This window comes from Perna viridis, chromosome 15, assembly GCF_037379345.1.
Source record: "Perna viridis isolate PV_CMFRI_1.1 ecotype Kerala chromosome 15, ASM3737934v1, whole genome shotgun sequence".
NCBI lineage: Eukaryota > Metazoa > Mollusca > Bivalvia > Mytilida > Mytilidae > Perna > Perna viridis.
This window is the reverse complement of record NC_142459.1, coordinates 9,483,687-9,502,650: the sequence shown is the minus strand read 5'-3', so window position 1 is coordinate 9,502,650 and position 18,964 is coordinate 9,483,687. Positions and strand designations below refer to the sequence as shown.

At 33.7% G+C, this 18,964-nt stretch overlaps 2 long non-coding RNA genes across 2 annotated transcripts in view; both read left to right on the top strand.

The window, feature by feature from the left end:
- The window catches only part of LOC148596859 (uncharacterized), a 33,936-nt gene extending 17,560 nt beyond the window's left edge, over positions 1–16,376 (top strand). The window contains exon 2 of the long non-coding RNA XR_015919084.1: positions 15,593–16,376. This is a non-coding gene — a long non-coding RNA (uncharacterized LOC148596859). The remainder of the gene's footprint in view (positions 1–15,592) is intronic.
- LOC148596858 (uncharacterized) lies at positions 10,341–16,376 on the top strand. Its single transcript, XR_015919083.1, has 2 exons — positions 10,341–10,419; positions 11,094–16,376. It is a non-coding gene; the product is annotated as an uncharacterized LOC148596858 (long non-coding RNA).
- Positions 16,377–18,964: the final 2,588 nt, after the last annotated feature.

The following is an 18,964-nucleotide window of genomic DNA, read 5'->3' as shown; positions in this document are numbered from 1 at the left end:
TTGATAGGAGAACTAGCGGAACTAAAAAACAACTCGTAAGTAATGTAGCCCCGTGCAGGCCCGGGTGTTAAAAGAATAGGCCTGCAGCAGCGCTAAGCTTGTCGTATAAGGTGACTAAATAGTGCTCAGAAACCTAGCCGGGGGCTAGGCGCTCTGCCCACAGAGCAACTGGGATGTGTGCCCGAGGTGGTGGAATGGGGTACCCCTGGCGTGTTGCATGCTGGGGTTGTCAGGCTATAATACGGAAAACCTGACCGCAAACCATAGTGGTGCACCGTGTTGGGAAAGAAGCCACGTTCCTCGCACGTTAAAGAACCCTGCTGTGGTATTCGATGGGAGTAGGAACCTTTGCGCTCCACCACAGGAGGCTAAATTGCCCGACCTTACCCATCCCCCCTTTTTCCAGTGGCAATCAAAATTTGTCGACCCTATTATTCTTGTGACCCATCCTTTTTTTTTCATTTCATGTTCATTGTCTGAATATATCTGAAATATTGCTGCTCGGACGTTAAACCCCAACAATCAATCAATCAATGAACCAACAAACAAACAAACAAACATAAGTAATGTATCTTACTATCACCAGCAATTTCTTTAATGATACAATGAAAATAAAAAGAACTATTGAAGAAAAGAACATAATGTAAATTGTAAAGTAAAGCCGATTTCACATTTTAATTTTAGTTGCCTTGCGAGACCCAAGATTAGTGGTTCTGTCTTTTGACGCAGTAGTACAATGTAAATTGAAAAATGTATATTTTAGTACGAGAACTTGATTGTCCACCAGTTTACCCCCCACGCCCCCCCCCCCCAAAAAAAAAAAAATTGTTTAAGTCGCTCCGCTCGGCATTAATGTCATTTTTCCCAAACCCTGAAATATTCGCTCTGCTCTTGTAAAAAAATGTAAACAATTTCATAAAAAAAATCTGAAATATGTGCTCTCGACCACTTTAGCGAATTGTTTACATTTTTACGAAAGCAGAGCGAATATTTCAGGACTCGGGTAAAATTACATTAATGCCGAGCGGAGCGAGTTAAACAATTGGGGGTATGGAGTTTTTTTGGAAAATTTGTAAAAAGTTCAGATAAAAAAAGGATTTTTTTTACTTAGAATTATAAATTCTCACAATCTACAAGAAATATTTCAATATTCAAATTGTTTGCTAAGGAGAAAACCTTGAAACAAGGGAATGGTGTAAGGCTCACTTAAAAAATAGTAATTATGTTTCCTTGGGATACTACGTTTGAAAACCATTCATATACATATGTTACAGTACTTAGTTGACCTGTAATGTCTGTAATATTCAAAATAATTTGATTTTTGAATCCATGTCCCTTTGAGGATACTGCAATTGATTTTAAGAATTCAAGCAAATAATCTTTATTTTCACCATATTTCACCACGTCTGTTTATTTCTGTCAATGCATGTATCTACATGTACATGTACAAAGATGTTGTATACATGATGTGAAATTGTCTATGTACATGTATACATGTTAAGTACCAAGATCTCCATTACAATTGGCTCTTTCACTCAATTTCTCTTCACATTTTATCTTATTATAAGCACAGATATTTCTTTCTTAGTGTTCATCAACAGGAGCTTCGGGTATACTTCATTTGTTATTCATGTAAATGTATATTCACACATAAAATACTCTTGATATCATGTTATTATATGGGCCAAAACAGCTCTCCAGAGTATAAACTAGCCATTATTTTTACTCATGATAAATGATTGGTGGTATGAGCTGGAACCCAACAAAACCTATGGTGCAACCTAAAATGTAAAAGAAATAAAATAAATCACTTTCATTATTATGTACTTATCAAATGAGGATCACATTTTTACATGTGTTCATATTTGTAAGGTTTTGCAGAAAATGTTACAAATACATACAGATCTATTTTTTCTGTTAGTCTGTAATAGTTGCCAAGATATAACATATACCCAACATTAAAAACACTTCCTAATTTTTTTCTGTCTGTCTGAACTACCAACTTGAGTAAAATAGTATTATACTTGCCAGTTTCAAAACAATTGAAAAATTCATTCCTCGAGAATTCTACATGCAATATCATAATTTGTACTGAAAATTTATTTATTCTTCATGGATTCTACATGCCATTTCATACCCTGTACTGCACAGAAATTTATTCCTCATGCATTCTATGAGCAATAAAAATCTCATAACTGCTTATAATTTATCACTTAATGCAATTTACATACACCTTTATACTTTCTAGTGCACATTAATTCATTCCTCAAGCTTTCTACATGCCATTTCATACCCTGTACTGACCAGACATTCATTCTTCATGCATCATACATGCAATTTTTTACTCTCTAACATAAATTGGATACCTTCCTTGATTTTTCAATATTTTAAATGTTTTATCGAAGTTATGTTTCTATATGTATTTTATGTCTTAGGTTCACCTTTTATGTACCTTTTTATATGTAAATAGCTGTTTGTTTTAATTTCATTATTTTATGAAGAGACTTTGATCTTGCTTTTAATATTTTCCTTGCATTAAATGTTCTTGCCGTGATATGGCAATAAACAACAACAATCAATCAATCAATCTAATGCACATTAATTCATCCCTTAGGCATTCTACACACCATTTCATACTTAGTACAGCACAAAAATTAATTCCTCAGGCATTCTACATGCAATTTCATACTTAATACTGCACATAAATTCATAACTAATGCATTGTACATGCAATATTTCACTCTTTACTGCACATTAATTCATCCCTCAGGCATTCCACACCCAATTTCATACTTAGTACTGCACATTAATTCATTCCTCATGCATTCTACCTGCCATTTCATACCCTGTACTGCACAGAAATTCATTTCTCATGCATTATACATGCAATTTTTTACTCTCTAATGCACATTAATTCATCTTAATTCATCCCTCAGGCATTCCACAAACAATTTCATACTTAGTACTGCACATACATTCATTACTAATGCATTGTACATGCAATTTCATACCTAGTACTGAACATAAATTCATTCCTCAGGCATTCTACATGCAATTTCATACTTAGTACTGCACATAAATTCATTCGTCATGCATTGTACATGCAATTTTTTACTCTACTGCACATAAATTCATTCCTCATGCATTCTACATGTAATTTCATACTTAACACTGCACTGAAATTCATTCCTCAGGTATTCAACATGCAATATCACACTTAGTACTGCACATAAATTCATTCATTAGGCATTCTACTTGCCATTTCATACCCTGCACTGCACAGAAATTCATTACTCATGCATTATACATGCAATATAATACTCTCTACTGCACATAAATTCATTTCTCATGCATTCTACATGCAATTTCATCCTTAGTACTGCACATAAATTCATTCCTCAGGCATTCTACATGCAATTTCATACTTAGCACTACACATAAATTCATTCGTCATGCATTGTACATGCAATTTTTTACTCTCTACTCAATATAAATTCATTCATCATGCATTGTACATGCAATGTTTTACTGTCTAGTGCACATAAATTCATTCCTAATGCATCCTACATGTAATTTCATACTTAACACTGCACAGAAATTCATTCCTCAGGCATTCAACATGCAATTTCATCCTTAGTACTGCAAATAAATTCATTCCTCAGGTATTCTCATACTAAGTACTGCACAAAAATTCATTCCTCATGCATTCTATGAGCAATTAAATTCTCATAACTGCTTATAATTTATCACATAATGCAATTTACATGCACCTTTATACTCTCTACTGCACATTAATTCATTCCTCAAGCATTCAACATGCCATTTCATACCCTGTACTGCACATAAATTCATTCCTCAGGCATTCCACATGCAATTTCATCCTTGGTACTGCACATAAATTCATTCCTGATGCATTCTACCTGCAATATCATACTTCGTACAGCACATAAATTCATTCCTTATGCATTCTACATGCCATTTCATACCCTGTACTGCAGAGAAATTTATTCCTCAAGCATTGGACATCCAATTTCATACTTAGTACTGAACATAAATTCATTCCTCAAGCATTGAAGATGCAATTTCAATACTCTCTAATGCACATTAATTCATTCCTACATTCTACATGCCATTTCATAGCCTGTACTGCACAGAAATTCATTCCTCATGCATTATACATGCAATATAATACTCTCTACTGCACATAAATTCATTCCTCAGACATTCTACATTAGTACTGCACATAAATTCATTCCTTATGCATTATACATGCAATTTTTTACTCTCGACTGCACCTTAATTCATTTCTCAGGCATTCTACATGCAATTTCATACTTAGTACTGCACATAAATTCATTCCTCAGGCATTCTACATGCAATTTCATACTTAGTACTGCACATAAATTCATACCTCATGCATTGAACATGCATTTTTTTTTACTCTCTAATGCACATAAATTCATTCCTCAGGCATTCTAAATGCAATTTCATACATAGTACTGTACATAAATTCATTCCTCATGTATTATGCATGTACATGCAGTTTCATGAATGAAGTTGCATGTAGAATGCTTGAGGAATAAATTTCATTATATTATATGTACAAACACATGTAGGTACATTTGTAGTATGTAATTTATAAATTTATGCAACCTGGGATTTTTTCTAACATTTTTCAGGAGGTAAAGAGAAATACTTATTAATTCCTTATTTTGTAAAATAAAGAAAATTATAAATACTACAGGCACATAACATTGTCTAAAATTTCTATAATAGGTGGGGGGGGGGGGGGGCTGGAATTTTTGTTGATTTTTTTATTTTTCAAGTTTTTCATTGATTGAAAAAAAAACATTAATTAACGAGACGGCTTTTCAAATAGAAGTATTGATTTTGCTTGCTGCTTAAATATAAAGCAAAAAAAGTTGCCAAGCAAAATTTTTCATCCGGGTCGACCCTCCCTTTTTGTAATGTCTTTTTATCATTTTTACAAATATCGCACAGACCGTGGCGATAAATGTATGGTAAATCTCATGGTGCTGATTTAGGCAATGCCTACCCCATATTAATCAATTATTAGAATTTGAATTAGATTTTGTGAAAAACTTCATGAACTTGACGAAGTTCGGGCGTGCTATAAATTAACCTGTGTACAGCAACCGTGTGTGGTTTAAATTTGTTGACACCTCCGTCAAAACTACGCTTCAAGCATCATGGTAATATTGTAGTTGTATATTTCTCTTCTTTGTATATAACTCCACTTCTTCTTCGACAGATACCGGCCAAGATATCATTGTTTTCTCTTTTCAATTCTATTTCACCCCGTGCAGGTCCGGGTGTTAAAAGAATAGGCCTGCAGCAGCGCTAAGCTTGTCGTATAAGGCGACTAAATAGTGCTCAGAAACCTAGCCGGGGGCTAGGCGCTCTGCCCACAGAGCAACTGGGATGTGTGCCCCAGGTGGTGGAATGGGGTACCCCTGGCGTGTTACATGCTGGGGTTGTCAGGCTATAATACGGAAAACCTGACCGCAAACCATAGTGGTGCACCGTGTTGGGAAAGAAGCCACGTTCCTCGCACGTTTAAGAACCCTGCTGTGGTATTCGATAGGAGTAGGAACCTTTGCGCTCCACCACAGGAGGCTAAATTGCCCGACCTTACCCATCTCCCCCTTTTTCCAGTGGTAATCAAAATTTGTCGACCCTATTATCCTTGTGACCCATCCTTTCTTTTTTTCATTTCATGTTCATTTTATCATCCATTTCATGTTCATTGTCTGAATATAGCTGAAATATTGCTGCTCGGACGTTAAACCCCAACAAACAAACAATCAATTCTATTTCAAGCATTCCGCATTTGATCGTATTTACATATGGGCATTTTCGATGTACGACGAAAAGCGTAAATTTAAAATGAAACTGAATTAAAATAGTTTGAAAAGTGTATTTCTTTGAATGATTTAATTAAAAAACGTGATTTTAAGAAATTATTTCTCAAGTGAAGTGTTATTTTATAAAATATCATTTTTAATGTCGACGAAGTCCTTTACACAGCTCGATTTTGATTGGCAGATATTTCCGGTCCTACTTAAATACACCTGAATACGCCTGCCAGGTTAACATACGTCTATAGGAGTAAAGCATACGCCTGTAGCATTAATATTGTGTTTTCCGTGAAAATAATATTATATTAGCTTAGTAAGATGTATTTTGTTCAAATAAATTATACTTTCATTAAATTATTTGTTGATGGGAAGTAGAACTAGCCGATGTAAAAATGACGATCTGGCAGGCGTTCGACATTCGTGATTGCGCGTGCGTAATTGTGTATGAGATAACTATAATTACTAATGTAAGAGAGATGAAAATAAATGCATTTTAACCTGACAGGCGTATGCAGGCGTATTTAAGTATGACCCTTTTGGCGCGGTTTTTCTGCTGCAGAAATAATACGTCAGTTTTGTCGGCATTTTGCGAATTAAAATGGTGCGCGAAAGACGGATTAGTTATTTGTAAACTTAAACATTCTTACATGTGCAGTTATTGAAATAAAAGATGTGGACATGTGGTTTTCAAAGTTGACAAAAACAAGCCGACATGATACATGTATAATGCACACTCTTCGATCATTTGAACTAGGGAAAAAAACAGAGAAATAATTGATGATAAAAGTCGACATGTTGGTTTATAAAAAAAAAAAATTCATACTTTTGAAATGTCACAAGACGAGTTTTAACCAATCATTCTGACTTATTTAAAAAAAAAAAAAACAACTAGGAATCTTGTGTACCATATGAGCTTCCATAACTAATCATGTGTAATCTGTGGTTATACCAGGAAGTAAAAAGATAACATTCCGTACTATAGTATACCAACAGGGCGTTTTCCTCGCTAACGTTCAAAGAAGTTAACTTTGTGCTAATTGGGAATACAGATTAGTAAAGAGTAAGATTTACTTTTCCATTTAGCTTTTACTTCAGTTCATTGTACCATCTTCTTAAATTGTCCGTACTTTATTATTTCTTAACTGTTGATAAATATGTCAAGGGTCAAACTTTAAGACTAAGACTAGTTTTTTTTAAATATAAAAACATGAGGTCTGAGGTGTGCTCACGTTAAATCCATATATATAACAAGTATTAATACATGTATATTCAAGTACCAATCCACATAGAATTCAGACACTGCCAATGGTAGATGTGATTCATGGTGTAGAATCAATGTACTCATGTACTGAATCAATTTCTATCGATCGTTTTTGCGCCTCAAATATTCGTTGTATTGCAAAAATATGGAACAAAAGAAAAGTACGGGAATCGAATTCAACCGTATCTTAACATAAGCTTATTGTTATAAATGGTTAATATTAAACTCATCGTTTTATTTTTCTTAAATTTACCATTCTGATTATGAAGGACATTTAAACACACACACACAAACACACACACACACACACACACACGTGCATTATAATGCATCATAGTAGCGTGTCAGTTTGCGTAACATTCAGGTTCGATATCGGGTTACATGGAACACTCCGATATAGTCCATAATTAAACTACAAACTACTATAGTTGACCATTCCCAAACGTGTTACACTCAACTATCTACATTTCTCAGATAATAAGGTTAATAGCTCAGGTGCTACAAGTTATTTCATAGACACCTATGTGTCATGTGAAAGCGCTTAGTTTCTGGGCACCTAGTCCAGAGACACGTACATTAAAATAAACGATAAAGTATTATAATACTATCCATAATGCATTTCTTGGGCATTGTGTCATGTTTTGGTCCGAATAGTATATAACAAGAAAACGGGGGTCCCAGATTTCGGGGTAAATCGTTTCCACTCACCCCCTGAATAAAATCAAACATAATTATTACTTATTACTGCCCTGCAAACAACATAATAAATAAACACAGGTATCACCACCAAATACTTCTTAATATATAGAGGCGGGCTGCATATTTGATAGTGGAAGCAAGCCTCTGTGATATAATTCCACCAATCATGGCCGAAATAGCCAAATAGAACGATTAATATTGCAAAAAACAATAACACCAGACCAAAAAATGACACAATTCCCAAGAAATGCATTATGGAAATTTATTCAATGAATCTTGATAACATATTTTGAAGTCAGTTTTCTTTTAACTTCATTTATTTATCTCCTTCTTTTTTTTATTATTATTTTTCTTTAATGGAAAAATCTTCCGGATGCTGTTATCATTTTGAAAATATTTCAAACAACCTTTTATCTTTACACTTTTATCTGAAAAAAGTATTCTTTTCCTGGTTTTCAAAAACAATATTTTCTATTCTTTTTTTTTTGGGGGGGGGATTTAAATCAAACACATAAATAAACAATTGTACGTCCCTGTTTAAATGAAAACATAAATTTCCTTGCCTAAGTTTTGTTTGTTTGTTTGTTGGGGTTTAACGTCCGAGCAACAGTATTTCAGCTATATTCAGACAATGAACATGAAATGGATGATAAAATGAACATGAAATGATGATGGAATGAAAAAGGGATGGGACACAAGGACAATGGGGTCGATAAATTTTTATGAATTTTTATGGTAATAAAATCAAAATAGTAGAAGAAACAAAATTCCTTGGATTACTTTTTGATAGTAAACTTTCTTTTCTTCCCCATATCAAATTACTTAAATCTAGATGTCTTAAGGCACTAGATATTTTAAAAATGGTGTCCAGTACCGATTGGGGTGCTGATACCTCAATTTTATTAAATTTATATAGATCTTTGGTTAGGTCTAAACTTGATTATGGATCTATTGTCTATGGTTCCGCCAAAAAATCTTACCTTAAAATTTTAGACGCTGTTCACCACCAGGGGTTGCGACTTTGCCTTGGTGCCTTCAGAACCTCTCCTATTGAGAGCCTTTATGCCGAGGCAAATGAACCCTCCCTTGGAGACAGACGTTTGAAATTAGGTCTTCAATATGTAAGTAAACTTAAGGCCTACCCAGATAGCCCTGCCTACGACTGTGTCATTAATCCTATTTATGTCGACATTTATCGAAAACATGAAAGCAAAACCCCTCCTTTTGGAATTCGAATAAAACCTCATTTGGAAGCAATTCATCTGGAGACCAATGCAGTGACACCTGTTGTTACTTCGAAATGCCCTCCATGGGAGCTTCCACACCCTTCTTTCATTTTTGATCTGCGTGAGTATAAAAAGTCCGATACCAATCCTTTATTTTTACAACAAAAATTTTCTGAAATTAAAGCAAATTATCCGGATTTTTTGACGGTGTATACAGATGGCTCAAAAGATGGCGATAGCGTTGCATGTGCTGCTGTCCATGGTGACAGAACTGTAACTGAACGGTTGCCATCAAGCGCTTCCATATTCACAGCTGAAGCTCGAGCCATATTGTTAGCACTTAAATTGATTACTCAATCTAATCTGTCACAGTTTATTATTTGTTCTGACTCTTTGAGCTGTCTTTTGGCAATTAAAAATCACAAACTGAAAAACACTCTTATCTTACAAATTTAATATTTTATTCATCGACTTCGATATAGAGATTGTTTTTCTCTGGGTACCCAGTCATGTTGGTATTCAGGGGAATTCAGTTGTAGACAGGGTTGCCAAGAAGGCATTAAATGAAATAATAAAGGACGTTAGTTTGCCATACACCGATTTTAAACCTTTAATAAGGAAATATATTTTAAAGATGTGGCAGGACCGATGGGACGGTCTTGAACACAACAAACTCAATTCCATAAAACCCGATCTAGGCGTTCCTCAATCCGGGTCGGGCAATCGCAAAGAGCAAGTGGTCATGACTAGATGCCGCATTGGACATTCTAGACACACATGGCCATTTGCTTGTTGCTGATCCTCCACCTGAGTGTATCCCATGTGATTGCCCTTTCTCTATCAAACATGTTCTTCTAGATTGTGTGGATTTTGCCAACATCAGGCAAAATTGTTTTGACTGCGCCAATATGTTTGATTTGTTCAAGACCGTTTCATTTAAAAACATTATCGATTTCTTGCGGGATATCGGTTTATTTAATAAAATGTAAATTGGATACCTTCCTTGATTTTTCAATATTTTAAATGTTTTATCGAAGTTATGTTTCTATATGTATTTTATGTCTTAGGTTCACCTTTTATGTACCTTTTTATATGTAAATAGCTGTTTGTTTTAATTTCATTATTTTATGAAGATACTTTGATCTTCCTTTTAATGTTTTCCTTGCATTAAATGTTCTTGCCGTGATATGGCCCTGGTCGCCGAAACGGCAATAAACAACAACAACCAATCAATCAATCTTGTTGCCAAATACTGAGACCGCAAACATACGTCATCATTGAAACAGAAACTCTGCGTCTGTCTGATAAGTCCAGGACCACCGCTAATTTAAATCCCTGACCGTGCTGCATGTCTGTAAGTCATACAAACATTTGTCCCTCAATAACTCTGTTGATTGTCAAATTTGACCAGGTGCACCGGAAGGTTAAGCGTCCTCTGCTTCTTTGGAAACACCCGCAGAATTGCTCATAAAAAGTCGAATTCCGGGGTAGTTGAAAGAGGAAGTTAATATAAACTCAATCTAAATTAGATTAAAAAAATATTGTAACAAGCTGAATCCACCACCTTCAAAACCGAAAAAATATCGCCAGTGCCAAATCACAAAATAATAGTTCAAGCTACGTTTCACAGCTCAGCTGTATGTAACTGATTTTAACCTGTGTCCCGGGCTTGATATACATGCCATAACCAAAGTCAGGTCTAGAAGCTTAGTATTTCGATCACCAGTATGGGGTTAAACTAGATATGATAATGTAACCCCTCCCCATACACTATGCTCGTGAAAGGTGTAAACTCATTCAAAAGTCGATAAAAAAAAAGAACACATTTGGTAACAAGATTAATCCCTTTACGGATTTGTAGCTGGAGATATATTTTTTTTGCTTTGACCACCACCGTCAAAACAAAAAATATCTCAAGTGCCAAATCCCTAAAGGGATTTTACTAAGCTACATGTATATATGTAACTAATTTTAGAAAATAAGAACCAAAATTTAAATCTTATAGTTCTCTCTTTATTTATGTTACAGAAAATGGCTTCTGAAAGCTGCAGCTTCTGTCAGTTACTAGAAAAGACCAGCACTCCTGAAGTATGGTGTCCACAATGTGAGGAATCCCTCTGTTCAACATGTAGTGAACACCACAGAGTAGGAAAAGCAACAAGGGACCACAGCACCATACCTGATGAAGATTACCTATAATTACCATCTTTTATCCACAAAGTTCAACTTGACTGTCAAGAACACAAGCAAAAATATCAATTTTACTGTAGGTCTCACGATTGTATTGTCTGTTATAAGTGTTTATTGCAATCTCATAAAAAATGTGCTGACGCTGTACCTATAGACGATGTGATCCGCAATGTAAAATCTTCAGCCATTTTCGAAGATGTTTGGATATCATTAAAAACGACTCATCAAACTTTTTTGACAGCGATCACTGAAAGAGAAGAAAATGTGAAAATATTGAAAACAAAGAAGGAAGAATTATCAACAAATGTAAAAACAGTCTTATTGATCAAATAACGAAAGTAGAAAACAAAACACTATCAGAGTTGGAGTCAGTTGTAAATGAACATGTAAATGAAATCAAAGCCACAACAAAAATCCTGGAATCAAATAAAAGAAAACTTGGTGAATTATTGGAACAGGAGGAACTCATTAAGAACCACGCATCAAATTTCCAAACATTCATCGCAACAAAACAAATGGAGAAAAAAGTTCCAGAATCAGAAGAAATCTTACACAAATTATCTGAAAAAGGAGCCATGGATAATACAGGCATAGAAATGAATGAAAACATCACAGCAGACGACACAATTTTTGGAATAAAACTCTGTGTGACATTAAAGTATCAAAAGAAAAAAATAGAACCTCCATAGACATAAACAAACCAAACAAAGGTCAGGCAGAGGTGAAGACAAGATTCCCCAGACAACTGACATTTAAACAACAGTTTACAGTAGATCAAGGTGTGTGGACTGGTTGTTGTACGCTGCCTAATGGACTCCTGGTGTTGACTGATTATTACACTGGTGTAGTAAACATACAACACAGTAATGGTCAACACAAATCATCAGTCGGATTTAATGGAGGACTAGAAGCAGTACGGGATGTAACAGTCATCAATGAGAACCATGTTGCTGTTTCTAATCCTGACCATAAAACAATCTCCATCATAGATGTAGACAGGAGTAAAACCATCAAAACACTTCAGATAAAGAGTGAAGTCAGAGGAATTACACATAGTGATGGACATTTATACTTCTGTGTACCTGAGGTAGGACTCCGAAAAATTAATATAGATACAGAAAAAATAGACAAACTCCATGATGACCAGACTGTTAGTGATGATTCGTATATAGACACAGATGGCAACAGAATATGTTATACCTGTCCTTACAACAACAACAACACAGTTACTGTCCTGGATTCTGATCTCAGAGTTATCTTTACATTCATGGATCACAATACAATGTCATGTCCTCTTGGAATATCAATGGATGAACAGCAGAATGTTTTTGTGTGTGATAATAACAAACATAATTTATTACTAATTTCAAGGGATGGAGATAAACATGAAGTTGTAGTCAGTGGAGGTGATCGGTTCTGTGGCCCTCGGTGTGTACATTATGATAAAGTGACCCATCTCCTCACTGTTGTTGATAGGAAGAATGTGGTCAGGATATTTACTGTATATTGACTTTTGATGGAGAATCAAAACTGAGATAAACAAATAATTGAGATTAATTCGATTTCAAAGTAAGAAAACATGTTTTATTTTTTACATGTAGGCTTTGTTTATCTAAATAAATTTTAATAATATCAGATAAATTTCTACCTTTTTTCTTAATTGTCAGACATAAATAAACATACATTTGTTCATGTGATAATTAACTCGATTAAAAGAAAAGAAACACGTTTTATTTTTTGGGGCTCCATTTTCAGAAATCTTAAAAATAAATGACATAATTTTCTACTTTTATCCTGGTATATAAGATTACAAAAATATGATCATTATTAACTTATTAAAAAATCTTTCACATAGTACAGAAATTTCACATTGAGTACAGTGTAAAATGAATGATTTAAACAAAAATATATTTTATATTGTTTTATCAATCAGTATAGATCTTCATCAAGATTGTCAAATACATGTACATGTACCTGTATATGGATGTGTCATCATTGCAAATAATTTTAGCCTTTTGTTGTATATACTTGCATTTTCATGTTTCTAAATAAATGAATTTTTCTTATTTAAAAATTGAAAATAATATACATGTATTTATAAAATCAAAAATTCTTATACTACATGTAGTATTACTTTTTGTAAATACATGTATCTAACACCATACATTTGTACATGTACAACATCAAAATATTAATGTGGTAAAAATCAAGTACATGTATTAGTGATTCATTCATACCCAGTATTTAGGTTTTTAAAAATTACTTTCTTTAAAACAATAATAAAAAAAATAGTCATGTAATGTACATGTAACATTTTTTTAGTCATGGTTTGAATTAATTCAATAGAAATTTTTTGGCAACATGTGATCTCCTTATACAACATGTACATGTAAGTCTTCCTTGCTTCCACTTAAATGGAATTTAAAAAAAAAGATTGATTTCTTTCTGAACTTTTATTATCTTTTTTCTTGAAATTGTACATTGTATATCATGATCCATATGGATATTAATGACAAACGTAATATTTAATGTCCATCAAAGATGTGATACATTCTCATAGACCCTGTGGAATATGTATTTTTCATCCGGACCCAGTCAACATGGACTATTTAAAGATTGCAAATAGTTTAAGAGGCTTTGCCGATTCACAATCTTCAATTATGTGCTCTGCCAATATGGATTTTTGCATGAAAGGCTAGACTATTTGGATTCTTTTTTTGAAATGGAATTATTTTCTCTTGTGAGAACTTTTGTTTTTGTAGAATCTATCAAAGGTTTTTCATCTGTACATGTATTATACATTGTGTCTTGATTATTTGAATGAACTTACACTTCAGCATGTTGAAGAGTGAAATTCATAACATTTATAAAATACATGTAGGGTACATTTGTAAATATTCATTCAGTTTTAGAGAATTCCAAATTTAAAAACATTATTGATAATTGGCTAAAATTGGAAAAAATTATAATGAGGCCAAAAAAATAAATAAAACACATCAGTATGGAAAATTATTTCATTTGACAATAGGGTTTGACCCAGTCCTGAAACAAGACTCATTTGTTTGGCCTGAATTAAGTATAGCATAAAATGTTTATTTTCTCAATTAAGTATTTAACATGAAAGATGTTTCTTTATTTCAAAGTTAAAATTTTAGAAATCACATACATGTACTTAAGGAACTGTAAGTAATTATAGAATGCTTAGTTTAGTAAAAAAAAAATATAAAATAACAAAACTGAAATACTGGTGTCAGAGTTCTAATTCACTAGCTACATGTATTACCATTTTCAGGAATGTAAATTTTCAATTTGGTATTTTCAGGATCAGAAATGAACCTTCATGTATAATGTAAACAAATTGGCAAAAAATATGCTTTTCATTTTACAAAATGTATATACATGTATTTTTTATACATTTTATTTACAATGTAGTTTTTTTGGTTGGATTATACATGTATATATACATGTATGTATATGTATTTGTTGTGTTTTGTTTTTCTTCTGTGGAGAGGGGGTATACACATGAAGGAATATGTGATATGTCAATATTACTTGGTTTTTTTTATCTTAACACCACACCACAGTGCACTTGAAAAGGGGTATATACATGTACAAATGTATGTCACATACATGTATCTAGTGATCATGGTGTCCTTTCGCCAGTTCTATTATAGTATACAACTTCCTTTAAACCGCTGAATGGAATTAGATGGAACTTCCACAGTTTTTATTACATGGGGGGAGGGAGGCATTGTGCATCTCCTTTTCTGTTTTTCTATCCGAATGCTTAAATCCTATTTAGGTATCCTAAATAGTTTCTGGGGAGAGTAGGTACTACCAAGTGAGTTTGCTTGGCAGTTTTTTCTTTGTACATGTACATACATGTACTTTTTTCCTATTCAAATCAGGGAATTCTCTAAATGAGTTTGCTTAAATTATTTCTAGTTATACTGTATCTCATTCAATTCAGAATTATGTAATGTTTGTATTAAGTGTCAGTCTCTGTAAGAATCAGGCAGTCGTTTTGCACGTGTAATTTGACTATTTGTACTGTAAGATTCAAAGAAATAGGGAGAGGTGGGTAGGGTCGGGCAATTTAGCTTCCTGTGGCGGAGCCCTATGGTTCATACTCCAGGAGAATACCACAGTAGGGTTCTTTAACGTGCGAGGAATGTGGCATCTTTCCCAACAAGGTACACTACTATGGTTTGCGGTCAGGTTTTCCGTATAATAGCCTGACAACCCCAGCATGTAACACGCCAGGGGTATCCCATTCCACCACTTGGGGCACACATCCCAGTTGCTTTCTGTGGGCAGAGTGCCTAGCCCCCGGCTAGGTTTCTGAGCACTATTTAGTAAGTATAGTCTTTTCAAATAAAGAAAGTATCCTTGAGTAAAATTATATTGTCAGATATGTGGGGTTTGGAAATGCATTTTTCCTGATTATATTAAAAACTTACAGTTAATTATTTAGTTTAAATAGAGATCCAGTCCAATAATATTAATAATTCTAAAGTACATTGTATTACATTGAAGTTCTAAAGAAGATGTCAACTGTTCATGATTAGACCTCTGCATTCTAATCAAGCATTGCCTTGTGAAGCATTTATTTTGCTTAATATGAAAGTAAGACACAGACCATTTTTTTAAGGGGGCTCGGATTTAATGTTGAGTTAATTTTGGCCCAGGCACGAAAAGTATTTCCTTTTTCAGCAGCAGCCGTAGTTAAAAATTGTATTTGAATATCTACATCGTTAAGGGATGGTGGAAATGTTAAACAATATTTTTTTTTCAATCCATGACTGAGTAAAATACTTTTGGCTAAAATTTGGAGTAATCTTAATTTTTTCATAACACACCAAGCCTCCCCACTCAGTACAAAAATGGTACATGTTATGTGCCTAACAATTGGTACAAGGAACATGGACCTATAGCACGTGAGCTGAGATAACCCCTGTGCACCCCCTCCCCACCACACTTATCAACTAAACTATGGTTTTCAGATACCCTTATACCTCCTATTTCCGAATCTATTTGTCGCCAAGAAATAAACTCAAGCATTTTTGTATTTTGTGGCTACTTTTTATACCTTGTTGAGGCAAAATTAAATTTTTCAAAGTGTTTTTTTTTATATTCTACGCACTTCTTCTTTATTCTTCGTTTTATGCTGAATTGGTGATATACAATAATCACCTGTCATAATGAAGAGTGATTCTGCTATAAACACAGAGAAAAGTCAAATGCAGTAAAAACATATTAGAATAGACGACATCATTTATCTGCTAGTCTTTTATAATTTTATGTCGAAAAAAAGAAAAACTGAAAAATAATCCATTACTGGTAAAAAAAATGTATGTGATAAACAGTATATGTACAGCCATTTTAATATTGCCCTTGTTATCAGCCCTTGATTTATATTGTCTGACCCGCCGATATCAAGATCTCGGATTGAAAAAAGGACAGTTGACAAGGCCATGTTTTAATATTTGTAAATTTTCCTTGTAAAGTAATAGGGAAATAATGATTTATATTTTTTTCTGTCCATGCTTGAGAAGAGAAAGAAGAAGAGAAAAAATAGCTAAAATACTTTTCTCCAAATTATCCGACCCCACCCCCTTTCCCTTCAGTATTAAAAAAGATTCAGTGCCTAACCTGGATACAGTGTTGGACTTAAGTTTTCCTTTGGTTGAAAGAAGTTTTCAAATATTATCATTATAAATATTAAAAATAAATTTGAGAGGCTAAAAAATGGTCTAAGGGAGGTAATTCAAGAAACTTTTCACTTCACATTAAAAAAAATTTAAAGATCTTAATATCAGTGTAAATGTACATTTTGGAACCTTAGAAAACCAACCACCGATACAAGTCTTATTCGAGCCAATTTTAAATTTGAAATATATAGGTTTAGATAGATTTCCCATTATGTAATTTTAATAAAATAATGCTCATAGATAAATAAATATTGTGACATTCCTTCGTCAGCATAGTTTGTGCCTTAGGCAGCTTGCCCAAAACCTGAAACTAGTAAAAACTGACTCAGGTTAGTGAAACATGTGAGAATTTCAGTTGCATTCTCAAGAAAAATTACTGAAATTGACTGTTCATTTAGTAGCTAATTAAGTTAATGGGACAGACTGTTAGTTAGTAGCACTGTTTGTTTGTGTAATATGTGAATTGTAATGTAAATTGTCATATTAAATGACCTAAACCCTACAGATTTGGAAAGCCTTAATCACTTCTGAGTTTATTATGCTACAAAATACATCAGAAATGTAACCAGATGATCCTCACTGGTTATACTTCAACCAAAAAAGAGGGTCGGACTGGTCTTAAAAAAACAGGGTTAGGCTGGTCTTAAAAAGGAGGGTTAGATTGGTCTTTAAAAAATAGGGTTAGGCTGGTCTTAAAAAAAAGAGGGTATTACTGGTCTTAAAAAAACAGGGTTAGTTGTCTTAAAAAAGGAGGGTAAGGCTGGTGTTAAAAAAAGCAGAGTTAGGCTGGTCTTAAAAAAAGAGGGTTAGGCTGGTCTGAAAAAAAAAGGGTTAAGCTGGTTTTGAAAAAAGAGAGTTAGGCTAATCTGAAAAAAGGGTTAGACTGGTCTTTAAAAAAGAGGGTTAGGCTGGTCTAAAACAAAGGAGGGTCTAAATATAATTTAGAATACTCAAGTGGTTAAGCTGGTCTTACATTTTTCTTTAGAAAGGCGAGTCGAAATCCATTCTGGAAGATTGAAGAGAAGAAATTCAATGATAGGTCCCCAGTTGCTGAATCTACTGATGATGATGAAATGCCATAATCTCAAACAGCTCCATGCACATAGTACTGGAAGATGATATATACACAGTCAAGATGAACATGGAACAATTGAGATGAAAGCAGACTGATTTCATCTGACAAATTTTTCAACGCCACTAGATATTCAAATGTCCTGAAAAAGAACATGAATAAGAACGCAGTACTTACATGAATAAAATTTGTAACAAGTGAACGAATGACCTTAATATATAATACTAAACACTAATCTGTTATCAGTGAACTAATGACCTTAATATTTAACACAGAACACTAATACGTTACTGTAAAATTATGATTCTTATATTTAAAACAGAACACTTAAACCTGTCTCAAATGAACCTGAATAACCTGAATACCTGTCTATAACAGGCACTTTTTAATACAAAGAACCTTAGTGAGCGCGATAGTATACCCAACACATTCATAAATAAGACTCTCAAATTAAAAGTATTTGAAAAAATGAAAGTTCAGGGGTCTTAGTTTGTAGAAAATCTCAACATAACATAAACTTGATCTGTAACTGATCATGATACATTGTAAACTCACATACCAAACATCAGCTCAATATCTGAGAGCATTGAGAAAAAAAAGTCCTGAAAACTGTTGATTTAAAAGAAATTGCTAATTCTAAGACCTGTAATTTCAGTAAAAGTCAGTTGAGCAGAACAAAACCTATAGATACTTATCATGGTTGAGTTACATACCAAAAATCAGCTAGATATCTTTATTAAGTGTTTAGAAAAAAGGCCCAAGAACTTTTTCAAATTAACAAGAGCCATAGAGGTATAATAACCTAACTTGACACAGACAGACAGACACGAAATCACTATACATACTTGACAAATTAACAAGAGCCATAGAGGTATAACAACATAACGTGCAACATACAGACAGACAGAGAGACACAAAATCACTAT